The sequence below is a fragment of the Tursiops truncatus genome, chromosome 1, assembly GCF_011762595.2.
Source record: "Tursiops truncatus isolate mTurTru1 chromosome 1, mTurTru1.mat.Y, whole genome shotgun sequence".
Lineage (NCBI taxonomy): Eukaryota > Metazoa > Chordata > Mammalia > Artiodactyla > Delphinidae > Tursiops > Tursiops truncatus.
This window is the reverse complement of record NC_047034.1, coordinates 64,236,794-64,250,716: the sequence shown is the minus strand read 5'-3', so window position 1 is coordinate 64,250,716 and position 13,923 is coordinate 64,236,794. Positions and strand designations below refer to the sequence as shown.

Here is a 13,923-nt window from a genome sequence, read left to right as displayed (position 1 = left end):
CTCTGCTCCTCCTGTCTTCCCCAACCTGTCTGGGACCGCAGGTAGCGCCCCACCCTGCTTGTTGCCCACCTCCTAGGATGAACAGCCTTCATCTGACTAAAGACCTTTGAACCAACAGTGATGGATTTCAGAGCTGTCACTAGCGACGAGTGCAAATGTTTGGAGGAGTCGGGGGCAGAGTTGGGGGGCAGGGGCAGGAATTAAATGGCCTGGTTACCCAGGGCCCGGTTCTCCCCCAGCCTCCTGGGGAATGAAGCAAGCACCAAAGGGACTGGGCATTTCCCTCTCCAGTTCAGAAATCACGGGCATCCCTAGGGGGCCTAGTCACCCTTTTCTGAGCAGGACAACCCCTTTCTCCAGCGAAGCCCACTTTCCACACCACTGTTAGTGATCCTTCCAACAAACGCGGCCATCTGATCCCGTCATAGCAGGAGATCCTGGCTCTATCACAAGAGGCTACTTCAGTTCCCTAAGCCTTAGTTTCCACATCAGTAAGATGGGGATTACTATAGTTCCTTCCTCAAAGCGTGTTTAAGATTAGCTAAGCTACTGCCTGTGAAGTATACTTAGCAAAGGACCTGGCCTGTAGTAAATGCTCAATAAATGTTACCTGTTATCATTATCATCATCATTATTATTATCACTATTACTTAATTCCCATGCTTAAAAGTCTTTGATGGATCCCTATTTCTTGCAGAAGAAATCTGACTTATTTAACATGGTCCTTAAAGCTCTTCAGATTCTGCTGCTAATTTCCAATTTCCTCCCCAGCCCCTTCTCCCACAGAACTATGCTCTAGCCACAAAGAACTGCCCACCTTCTGTAAGCATCTCTTTGTCCTTTGCTCATGCCTCTCCCTCTTTCTGCACGGCCCTGTCCTGTTGCTGGGTCACCGAACCCTCCTGGTCCTCCAGAACTTTTCCTCCAGAGCTCAGCTAGAAGCATCCCTCTAGGCTACATCTTCCCCATTCCTCTCCTTCCAGGCAGAATGATGACTCCTGCCTGATGTATCACACATGCCTCTTTTGGGTATTACTTATTTCACAGTATGAGAGTTATTTGTTTACCAGGCTGTCTCCCCTGAAGGTACCCTCTTCAGGGACAGAAACCAGGCCCAATTTCTATTTTTATGCCCAGTGCCTGACTAGGTACACTCAGTTTCTAAATGAATTCCAATGCAATCAAGTTAAATTAAACTGATTTGGACTAGGGTTCCAACTAGATCATTTCTAAGGTGCCGTCTAGATCCAATATTCCATAAGCCCATGATTTTATCAAATGCTGGATTCAACTCCTTTCTCTGAGCTTCAGTATTCTTACCTATAAAATGTAAATGATAATTGCTAACTCACAGGGCTATTGGGAGATGTGAGACAATTCATGTGAAAAGACTGTAAAGTTCAACTGCTACACAAATGTTAATAGCATTGTTTACTTGCTTACCCTTGTTTGTGCTTCTGTGGGAAGATGACAGGATAATAGAAAAGCACATTGTGCAGTTTGATCTGTATTTTTTGTCAATGTTTTGCCCATGCCAATTTCCCACAGTAGAGGTAAGCTCAGTATGATTCCTACCCCAGGGAAAGGGGAATATTTCTTGGGGTCCATTTCAACGGGATGAAAGGGAAGCCTCCATACATTGTAACCTTCATGTTCTGACTCCAATCTCAGCTCTTGCAATAGAAGCATTATGGGAAATGAGGCTTTTTCTACTCCTCTCCTCTAGCTCCCTCCATAATAACAAGGCCCAGTCCATCTTTTTATGATGATAATTATCATCAAAGACATCATTTGAGTTTAATGCCTGAGAATGACTTCGCATGCCAGTGACTAACAATGTTACGGACAATTATTTCTTTCGAAGGTTACTGCTTCACCATCAGGGAAAATGTCACTTTTGTAAGGTAATAAATGTGGTTTATTGGGAGAGTGGATACATTGAGGTCTGCCATTTAATTTGATCACAGTTCATCCCCAGCAATTCTTTGAGATCAAGTCACTCAGGGGCAGTTTCTTGCAAGTCCTTTCCTGAGTGTTTCCTGAATCGCTATGGTCCAGAATGATACCTCCTATTTGTCCGAGGGAACTTTTAAGGAAAAAGACTCATTCACCAAATAGGAGAATTGGGGAAGCACCATCCAGTCAGAAAATTAATGCTGTGCTGTATACATGAAACTGCTCTTTAGCACCTAAAGGTGCAGCTAGGGTGGTATTCCTTGGCAGCCTTCCTATTTGCCCATGCTGAGCTCAGGAAAAGAGACACTCAACTATGGGAGTGGAAAGGGAGGACAGCTCTTCCCTCTCTCCAGGTCACTGTACATTCGCAGCATAGACCGGACGGGACCGGAGAGTCATCCTTCTAGAGGGGCACAGCCCTGAAATGGGGTTGGGAACACCCAAGAGAGTGAGATGCTGCACCCAAGGACTCATAGAGTCATCATTACTTACAGGACACACCTGAGTGTCCAATGCGCTAGGTGTGTCACTCATTTATGACATTACTATGATGGACAAGTTCATGAACTATTGCTACGTGTATTTGTTTGGATGTGCATATAATGCATTCCTCCCTACATAGAATCATAGCATGTTTATATCAGAAGGAATAAGACTATAACACGCTGGAAGATAGTAAGTCTTTTTCATCTGCTTTGGTAACAGAAAGGCTTGGGTTCAAACCCGACTCTGGCACTTATCGCCAGTTGGAAAACATTGAACAAGCCCCTTAATCTCACAAGCCTTGTCTTTCTCAACTGAAAAATAGAGATGGAATTGGCCTCTCACCATGCTGTTCTGAGAATTAAATAAAATAGTGTCTATTGAGTGGCTGGTGTCTAGTAGGAGCCCAGTCATGGTTGTTGTCATTGTGGTTGTCAGAGATGATGCTGCAAGAGGGAGGTAGCAGTATTTGCAGTAGTGGCCTGGCACCTAGCACAATGAGGACGCTCAGCTCATTTTGAACTTATGATTGAACACAGAAATAGATGAGTGAATCTAGTATTCCTCTTCACATTCCAGAAAAGGGCTTTGAGAAACATAGGAGCTAAACCAACAGCACAGAATCACACAGGTTTGGGCAGAGCTTGACGTATATTTTAGATCCTTTGATCCCCAACGTGGTACTCTTCCAACCACCCCTGATCACTACCTCCTTCCCTATACTCCCATCACCTCCCACTCTCCCCAACATATGTGTATGTGTTTGAGACATAACATGCCTGTCTTACAGATAGAGAAACTACAAATTTTGGAGGTGTGTTTCTTGGGTTCTCGGAAGCTGATGATGGGAGCCAGGCTGATGCACTGTCTGATCGATTTCACATCTTGCTTCTCATGCTTGCAAAGCCCAGGTCTTAAGGCAAAGTTGAGCTAGAGCCTGGAGCTGAAGGAGGCTGAGCTGGAGCTCACAGCACAGATCACCAGAGACTGTGATTGAATAACATTGGGAAGATACATGATTTTTGCCTCCAAAATCCTTTTGGTTTACGCTTCTCTGTGATGCCCTCCCTCACCTCATTCCTTTGAACTATATACCATGATTTCTACTGTACTAGGAAGAACAGTCACACCAAAAATATGGGGAAAAACAAAAGAAGTTACTTTCTGGCTATTAAGCTTCTGTAAACTTGGCATAAATAATAGGTTTAGAAAAAGAATTGTCTGGTCCATTTTCTAGACACAGAGAGAGAGATGAAAACTAAAATCTCTGAACTAGCAAGTTAGAAGACAATAGGAAAGGAAACAAGAAAGTTAGACCCCAGCTTGGGTTTCTGAGAAGGACCCTGTCACCCACCTACCTTGGCCTGTCTCCTGGTCACAGGCATTACTGGGAAATGTAGAACAATCCTGATAGATTTGAAGACCAGGAGGAGATAGGAATCGAGGTAGGCTTCCTGTAAAGAATCTTCACAGGGGTTTCTTACACTTCTGAGGTATCAAGCAGCAGCTGAAGAGAAAGCGAGCCACAAAGTAAATCAAAGAAGAAAGGGCCTGAGACAATGAACCACATGCTTCCTGGGGCCCCAGAGTGGCTGGGAGAGCAGCCGGGTTTTCCTCTATCCACTTCCTCCAAATGAGCCAAGGAGTAGATGTGGAGAATATAATGGAGAGAGGAAAGGAATTAAAACACCAGAAGAGGTTTCTCAGTCTTGACAAGGGGTTCCCACAGTGGAAAGCCCTGTGGACAGGGGGCCAATGTGGATGCAGAGATCTCAGTGGAGGTCCACGTGCAAGGATGATGACAACCAAGAAGGAGATGTAGTAAGGTACATCTCTGCACGTGTATGATTACAGATTCCCAGACACCTGTCTCCATCCCAACGTGAATATGCACTCTCAAAATTACAAGCCAACTTGGGAGAAGGAAAGATAAGAGAGAATTTATAATTTACTGACTGTAAACTCAAAATGACTGAATCTACTTTAGGCGGACTAAGTTTGCTTTTCAGGGATCAGGTAAATCGGGGGATAAAAATAGAACTGATAGCTACAAAAGATGCAGTTACATTTCTTAAACCCAAGGAACTGGTTTAATACCTACTATGACTTTTTTTGTCTTGTAATACCAGAATATGACAGCCATTGGGCCATATGCCATAATCCATTCTACCGGAACCATACTTCAGAGTCATTTGAATAGGTGTCTTGTGTGCATCAGGGAAGACCAAGGACACAGGCATACACCCAAATGCCCAGAAAACTTTACAAAGTACTTTTAATCTAGCAGAAGTTTGGTCATGGTAGTGACAATGACATCAGTGATGACTGTAAACACTCCAGATATAAAATCCTCAGGAGTAGGAAATACTTTGAGACCTTAGTATTGATGCAGAACATCTATGGTGTTTTTATCTCAAGACTTGGAACTGTTTTATCTCCAATCTATACCTCTTTCCCGAACTCCAGATTCATATACTATTGCCTTTGACACCCCTGCTTGGGCGTCTAATAGATATCTCAACTTAGCACATCTAAAACTGAACCTGTGAGCTCCACCCTACTCCCAACACTCTGCCAAACCTACAGAACCTGCAGTCTTCCTCCGCATCTCAGGTTATGACAACCCCACCCTTAAGGTTGCTCAATTTAAAAATCTTGAAATCACTCTCGACTCCACTCTTTTCTCTCACACACACCTAATTAGGATTGTTGTCTTTTTTTTTTTTTTGCGGTACGCAGCCTCTCACTGCTGTGGCCTCTACTGCTGTGGAGCACAGGCTCCGGATGCTCAGGCCCAGCAGCCATGGACCACGGGCCCAGCCGCTCCGTGGCACGTGGGATCCTCCCGGACCGGGACACGAACCCGTGTCCCCTGCATCGGCAGGCGGACTCCCAACCACTGCACCACCAGGGAAGCCCAGGATTGTTGTCTTTACCTTCAAAATATATCCAGAATCCAACCACTTCTTACCATCTTCTGTTACTACTCTTATCTAAACCATCTCTCACTGGGATACTTCAGTTGCCCACTACGGTCTCCCTCCTTCCACCCTTGCCTTTCCCAACAGTCTACACTTCACACAGCAGTCAGAATAATCCTTTTAAAGTGTAAGTCATACCATGTCACCCTCTGTTCAAAACTCTCCAATGGCTCCCATCTCATGCAGATAAAAGCTCAAAATCCCAGACTTCTTTGCTGTACTTTGAACACATCAGGCATGTTCCTGCCTTAGGGCTTTGCATGGGTTCAAACCTCTCCCTGGAACGCTCTTCTCTCAGATACCCATATGGCTGAGCATCCTACTTTTGCAAGTATTTGCTGAAATATCACCTTTTAAAATTAGGCCTCTGAAATTGCATCCTGCCACTCTTGTTCTATAGTCCTCATCTCTTTTCCTGTCTGGATTTTTTCCCCTTTAAGATTTATCACCTTTCCATATACCATAATTTATTGAGTACTATGTTTATTGCTTGTTTGCTCCCTCTTCTCACTAGAATATAAGCTCTACAACGGCAGGGATTCTTGCCCTGTTTTGTTTTTTGATGTACCCCAGGCACCTAGAAAAGGCACATGGTAGGCATTCAATAAATACTGGATGAACAAATGACTGAAGATCGCTGGATACAAAATGTTAGCACTGAAAGGGATGCTAGAGTTTTTCTGGCCTAAACCCTCCTTTTTTAGATTAAGAAAATTTAAATTGCTTCCCCGGAAGATGAAGATATTTGTCTAAGAAAATGCCATGAGTGGCTTCCAAATTCTCTTGTTTTGTGTTTCAGTTATTATATCTGGAGGCTTCCATCCTTGATCTTGAAATGATGTTATTATGCATTTTTTTCCTTCTGGACTTTAAATGAAAATAGAAGATTTAACCATATTCCTTAGTTCATGGGGCAGAGAAAGCAGCAGCACCTGGGAACACTGCGTAGTACCTGACTGGGTTTATTCCTGGATTCACGTGAGCTATCTCTAGAGGGCTGCCAGAAATACGTGTATGTGTGTGTGCAAGAGTGTGTGTGTGTGTGTGTGTGTGTGTGAGATGGGTGTGTGTGTATACATGTGTGTGCATGGGTGTTTGGGGTGGTAGTACAAGAGAACAAGTCCTGAGTAAACTGCTCAGAAAAGCAAAGTTTCATGTTCTAGGTGTGAACAGTTCTTGCGGAAGCTCCCAGCACTTTTAGTAGAGAATAATTGCAATCTTTAAAGTAAATATATAGTGGAGCTACAGTTTCTCATTTTTGAGAAAAGAAAATGGGGTTAGAGGTTTAAGGATTTACCTGGTGTTTTTCAGTCAGAAAGTTGTAGAACCAAAAACTGAACCTGAGTCACTAGAGTCCTAGACGCTACCTTTTAATATTATGGTGTGTTCTCACATGGGATGAAGTGTCCACCCCTAGGAATTTCAGGGTTACCCACCAGAGCCAGGAACTGGGTGATGGGGGGACATTTTCTCCACAAGGCAAAGCTGTGGCTCTTAAGGCACTGTGCAACAGTGGGGAAATGTCAAAGTTATTAATTTTTATAAAATATGTTAATGGGATTCCCATTACTTCCTCTCTCGTTATTCGGTGTTGCCTTTCTGTTTCTCTGACACTTAACTCTGAGGATGTGACACTAAAAATATCAGGGCCTGCAGGCTCCCTGACCCTTAGATCCTTTTCTTCCAACAGCTGGGACATTTGACCCTTGCCAGCAGGCTCTGCTTCAGAGTCAGGGCAAATCATTCCCCCCCAACACACATTTTTTTAATACTTAAAAAAAGGTCATATCCATGAAAGTGTGTAGGACACAGTAAGCCTTTTTTTAATACCCTTCTTCTCCTCTTTGGAACTTCTCAAATTCTCTAAATATGGAAGAGTTGTATAAAGTTTATCACTTGGGAATTAGAGAAAAACTTTAAATCTCCAAGGGCACATCTACAAAATAAGTCTCAGAAAATGCCCAATTAGCTATTCAGAGCTAGGCCAAAGTAAGCAGATATGAGCCTGTAGTAGGCATTTCTAATTGGTTACAGCACTCATTCTTTTTATCTGTACTCTTCCCTTTAAGATAAGGTGTAGCCCAGAAACACTGTCATCTGAACATTCTGGGATCCATTACCAATGATCTGGAGTTAGCATATGAAATGAAAGCTATTTTCCATCCTTGCCCAAGTTCATCAAGATAGATATTCAGGCATTGCGCTCAGCGGTTCCCCGGATCAGTCTCTTGCTTCAACAGTGTTTGGACGGAACAGACCCAGGGTCGCCCTTTCCTCCAGCCTCCGACCACTCTCCAACCTTCGGAGTCAGCCACTCAGCTATCCTCGGTCACCGGGACCAGCCAACACCATTTTCTGAGCCGAACTCCTTATTACCGATCAACCATGAGCTCCCAGATTCGTCAGAATTATTCCACCGAGGCGGAGGCTGCCGTCAACCGCCTGGTCAGCATGCATCTGCGGGCCTCCTACACCTACCTCTCTCTGGGCTTCTATTTCGACCGCGACGATGTGGCTCTGGAGGGCGTGGGCCACTTTTTCCGCGAATTGGCCGAAGAGAAGCAGGAGAGCGCCCAGCGTCTCTTGAAACTGCAAAACCAAGCGGCGGCCGCGCCCTCCTCCAGGACGTGAAGAAGCCATCTCAAGATGAGTGGGGTAAAACCCAGGACGCTATGGAAGCCGCCATTAACATGGAGAAGAACCTGAATCAGGCCCTTCTGGATCTGCATGCCCTGGGCTGTGCCCAGGCAGACCCCGCCTCTGCGACTTCCTGGAGAGCCACTTCCTAAATGGGGAGGTGAAACTCATCAAGAAGATGGGCGACCACCTGACCAACCTCCGCAGGCTGGCTGGTCCGCAGGCTGGGCTGGGCGAGTATCTCTTTGAAAGGCTCACCCTCGAGCACGAACAGGAGTCTCTGAAGTCCAGCGGCCTCTGAGGAGCCCCTCTGGCGTCAGAGCTTCTGCCTGAAGCCCCGCTCTGCAGCCACCCTCTCCCAAGACGTGGACCAAATGGAAACAATAAAGCTTTTTGCAGCAAAAAAAAAAGAGATAGATATTCAAATGAACCCTAATGTATAGCAATTCTTCATTGATCCTGTTTGATGATTTTTATCTGGATAGGTTAGTCTTTAACAGGTTTAAGTGAGTCAAATGTGCCGAGACTCAAAAAAGGTGAGGTCAGAAAATGTAGGACCTTGGACCACAGTCCCCATAGAGGCAGTACCTTGGAAAGAATTATTAAACCATGCTAAGGCAGCACCGAGCCAGTCCGCACAAACACTTGTTAAAGGGGGGAGATGTTTTGTAAACCAGAATGAGGAACCAGAGAGCTTGGAGTGCAAGCAGGGCATCAGATCAGAATCACCAGGGATGGGCAAAATGTGGGCCAGGACGAGGAGGTCACATGCCGAGAAGTGGCACTCCTGCCAGCATATCTTCTATGCGTGTTCCTACTTGTGGAGCTTAGGCTGCCCCTTCACATCCCAGGTTGCTACTGCAAAAATATTTTGAATTAATTAACCCTAAATATTTCCTCTGTTAATCTTTTCACGCATCTGATCCCAGAACATTTGTTAAAGAATCTGGAGACTTATTTTTTTTAGAATTTATTTTATTCAAGTATAGGTGATTTACAGTGTTGCGTTTATTTCTGCAGTATGGCAAAGTGATTCAGTTACATATATATATATATATATATATATATATATATACACACTCTTTTTCATATTCTTTTCCATTATGATTCATCACATGATATTGAATATAGTTCCCTGTGTTATACAGTAAGACCTTGCTGTTTATCCATTCTATATATAATAGTTTGCATCTGCTAATCCCAAACTCCCAATCCATCCCTCCCCCACCCCCTCCCCCTTGGCAACCACAAGTCTGTTCTCTATGTCTGTGAGTCTGTTTCATAGATAAGTTCATTTGTGTCATATTTTAAATTCCACGTGTAAGAGATATCATATGGTATTTGTCTTTCTCTGTCTGACTTATGTCACTTAGTATGATAATCTCTAGGTCCATCCATGTTGCTGCAAATGGTATTATTTCATTCTTTTTAAAGACTGAGTGGCATTTCCATTGTGTGTGTGTGTGTGTGTGTGTGTGTGTGTATATGTACCACATCTTCTTTATCCATTCATCTGTCAATGGACATTTAGGTTGCTTCCATGTCTTGGCTATTGTGAATGTGGAGACCTATATTTAAACTCTTATTCTTTCACTTATTTATGGACAATGTAACCTTGTGTGAGTTGTCCAAATTTATGAACGCTGATACCATGTTCATACAGAAGTAGTCAGACAAGTTGGTCTCTAAGATCATTTGTCTTTGAAGTTCTATGATTCTGAGGTAGAAAGAAGGGTCAGGGTGGGAACTTGACTCTGGATGCCAGAAAAAAAAAATAAAGCAATGTTAGAAATTAATTTGCTATTTAGTAGTATTTTGGTTATCACACATGATTTTTATGTTTGCTATTTTGAGGCTAAAGATGATATTTTATACATTATTAACATCTCCTTTTTGATCATTCCATAAAACCACTATAAAGTCAACCTAATTTGATAGTTAATAGAAATCCAGTTCTCTGCATTTACTATTTCATGCCTTACACATTAAATTATGTATAGACATAAAATAGATAAAAATGATGGCTTTTTTCTTTGCCAGGTCCTATGCTAAGTATTTATTACCTTCTTAAAATCTTCTTAACAAATCTTTTGAGTACTTTAATCCCTTGTGGGTGAGGCAAAAAAAATGTAAGGGAATTAAGTAATTTGCTCAAGGTTACACGGCGAATAAATGTTAGAACTGGATTTTGAACCTAGGCAGCCTGACACCAGAGTCCTGGTAACGCTGGAGACATGTGAGTAGTAGAATGTGCTTTAAAAGAAAAAAAGCCCATTAAGATATCTTGTAATAAGCAATATATAATTTAAACATACCATATTTATACATAGCACTTTCCACAAAATATCCTGTAACAAAAATAACTGAGCTCAGAGGGTCTCTGGAAAGGAATATCATGATTAGCAGTCTGCTGAGTGGCCCTGTGATGCCTTCAGCAGTGTGGCAAACACAAAAAGGTCATGGCAGCTTGAAGGCTGTATACTCTGCCTTTCTAACGCCAAGGTCACTCCAGGATATGGCCCAGGGACTGGAGGAGTGGCCCACTGGAGCTGTGCAGGGCAGATCTGATATTCCCTCAAGAATCATAGCAATCATCTCATGGGACTATGATTAGGAGGATGAATTTGTGCAGGCACACGTAGAGGCAAGTGCACACTAATGTGGAAAGAAAGAGGGGGAGGGGGAGAGGGAGACAGAAAGGGAAAACGGGGCGGGGGGGAGACAGAGAGAGAAAAGAAAGTGAGACCTTTTGAGTCTTTGAGAATTGTCTACATTTTCAGTCTTTACACCCTAAACTCCCATTCTCTCTCCAACCCCATCCAATATAGCTTTCATTTTCCACCACTCCAGTGGAACTTGACTTCCTGTCAAGGTCAACAATGACCCAGATCCTTGATACTCAAAGTGTGGTAAAGGACCAGTAGCTTCACCTTGGTGAAGCCCTAAAATCTCTCTGAATCTCAGCAGCTTCATCTGTAAAGCACGGTGCACACCTCATGGTAATATCAGGAGGATTATATTAATGCACATGAGGTACCTGACAGACAAGAGATGCCCAATTTATCCTGGTCCTCCTTCCTTCCAGGTATGCCAGCAAGAATCCAGGCTCACTAAAAGCAGAGAAATTGATATGTGATTACTTATGCTAACAATATACTCACAAAATCTCAGAGACGGAAAAAAGATTACAAGACTTCTGGCCCAACCAGGGCTACATAGAATGCCTGAAAATGGGCTTTCCTTTCCAAAAATCTCTTTTAAATAACCCAATTTTCGTATAAAGTATGGTATATCTGCTCTGTTGTAAGTCATAGAAGAAAGTGCAAAGCCTTGGAAAAACTCTGAGGTTGATGCAAACAGATCCCCATCTGCAGGGATGATGGTGAGCACTTGGGGCTCTGTGCTTCCTCAACACTTAGCTCAGCAGGGCGCCTTAGTGGAGGTGCCAGCATTGTCTCACCAGAGGAGAAATGATTACCTACAAGAAAAGACAGTCAGTTTTCCAATCCTCCCAAGTCATCCAAGGTCTTGTGACTCAATGGTGAGTCAGTGAGCAGACTTCATTAGTCAGCCCTGATGAGTAGTGTTCCTATGACCTTCCAGAAGAAGACATACAGCTGCGTGGGCAGACAGTGATAGGAGGGGTTAGGAGATTGATATTTCCATCTCTGTTCTGCTAAATGTCACCACTCTGGCCCTGGATAAGTCACTGAAGCTTTTAAGGCTTTAGCTTTCACATTTGTAAAATGAGAGTGTTGCCTTGATAGGATCTACCAAAGTTCTTCCATGTCTAAATTTGCACATTTGTGGATATTCATATATTTTCTTTCTTATCTGGTCTTCATTCTCAGCAGAAGGAAAGCTCTATGAAGGAGGACTGAGAGTTAAGTCTGCTAATGAAAACTATAGTTAGCCCTTTGTATTTGCAGATTAATTAAATTCCATAAATGTTTTTTCGTGAAACAATCAGTGCTTCCTATGCACCTGCTTGGTATCAGGAAATTACATATATGATCACCGCCGCACCACAAGAAAAACACAATTCAAGCAATTCCAATGTAATATGATGAGTGCTACCAAGGCTTTTGCAGTAGGTGCTGTGGAAACAGATAGACAAAGTTCCTAACTCAGTTTTGAGTAAACAGGGAAGGATTTCCTAGAGGAACTGACATCTAAGATGAGACACAGGAAGAGAGTAGGCCTTATCTAGGTAAAGAGGAGTCAATTATTTCCTTTTTGTTTGCTTGTTTTGTTTTGTTTTTGCAGTATATGCAAAAGCCTGGTAGCAGGGGAAGGCACAATGCCCTTGGCAAATGCAAATAACTCAGTAGGATGTAGGGGTGATAGATGAGACTGGAGATGAGAATTATCTTTGACACCATATTAAGGAATTTGGATTTTAACTGGAGACCATGGGGATCATTAAAGAGTATCATGCAGTAGGGATCAGGATACAGTTCTCACATCAGATATATAATGCAGGCTGCAGAGTGGAGAGATTGGAGGGGAGAAAGGGAAGTCTCTGGATATAACCAGAGACTGGATGTAAAGAAAGTAACCTGGATGAAATGATAGTCTAGAAGAAGGGAGTGGCAGTGGGGATAGCAGTAGGAGGATTGAAGAAAGGTTTATGCTGAAGAATTGAAAAGACTTAGTATTGCCTAGACAGAGTGATAGGAGAGGTACCTAGACAGAGGTAGGAGAGAGACTAGTGAAAGAGGGTGCAGGAGTTTCAAGCATTAGTAATAAGCAAACGGCAGTGCCACGTGCTCAGTTTTGTTGAAAGTCAATAATGAATTCAGTTTTGGATCCATTATGCTTTGTTGAAATGGAAGATTGCCTAACGTAGAAGCCAACACATAGTATACGCACATTCACTCAGAAATATTTATTGAGTAACTTCTATATGCTAAACACCATGCTGGGATCTGGAAGTATAAAGATGAATAGATTTCAGGAGTCCTGGCCTCAAGGATCTGAGTTTAATGAGAGGAGACATCAGATATGTAAAAAATAACTACAGTATGGTCAAGGTGATAAATGTTATAGAAGACAAATGTATTCATGGTAAAAAGTGTGCTGAATGAAGGTGCTCTGGCAATGAGTAACGTAGAGGAGAAGCATGTAGCTGAAGGTTCCATTAATGAGAAAGTCTTGTGATATAGAGAACTCCAACTGGGTTTTTAAAGAAACGTCAATTTTAAACAAGGAGCAAGAAAGTCTGTTAGGCAGGAAGAATGATTCAAGCAAAAGCAAAAGAGTAGAACAGTGTTTGGTATGTTTGAGGGACAGTATGTAGCACAGTTTTCCTAGTCCTGAGGGATCTTAAGTGGAATCATAAGTGCCTGGAGAGACAGAGACTTCTGGTCTTTGCCTACAATTTTACACCTGCAGCCTGGACCTCTAGCCTGAGCTCCAGACTTGTAAATTGACTGCTTATTTGGCACCTCTCTTTGTAAGGCTAATGGACAAAGACAATATACCCAAAACTAAACTCCTGACCCTCCCCTTTTAAAATATGATCTTCCTAGTTCCCCAAATTAGAAAAATGGTAATGTCATATTAATAAATGCTCAGGCCCCAAATCCTTGCCTCCTCTCTTTTTCTCCCAAACAGCATGAAATCCATCAGCAAAACCTAGTATCTCAGGGTGATGCTAGCAAAAATAATGGTGGAATAAAGGCTTCTGAAAACACTCCCTTCCATGAAAGCAATGAGAAAACTGGCAAAAATTGTCAGTCAACTTTTTTAGAACTTTAAACATTAATCAAGTCTTGTAGCACCTAATAACAGACTGAAAATACATAAAGTAAAACTGACAGACTTGAAGGGAGATTTGACAATTCAACGATAATAATTTAAGATA

The 13,923-nt window shown here is 42.8% G+C and overlaps 1 pseudogene; it reads left to right on the top strand.

The window, feature by feature from the left end:
- The first annotated feature begins 7,693 nt into the window (after nt 1-7,693).
- LOC101316937 (ferritin light chain pseudogene) lies at nt 7,694-8,358 on the top strand (annotated as a pseudogene).
- Nucleotides 8,359-13,923: the final 5,565 nt, after the last annotated feature.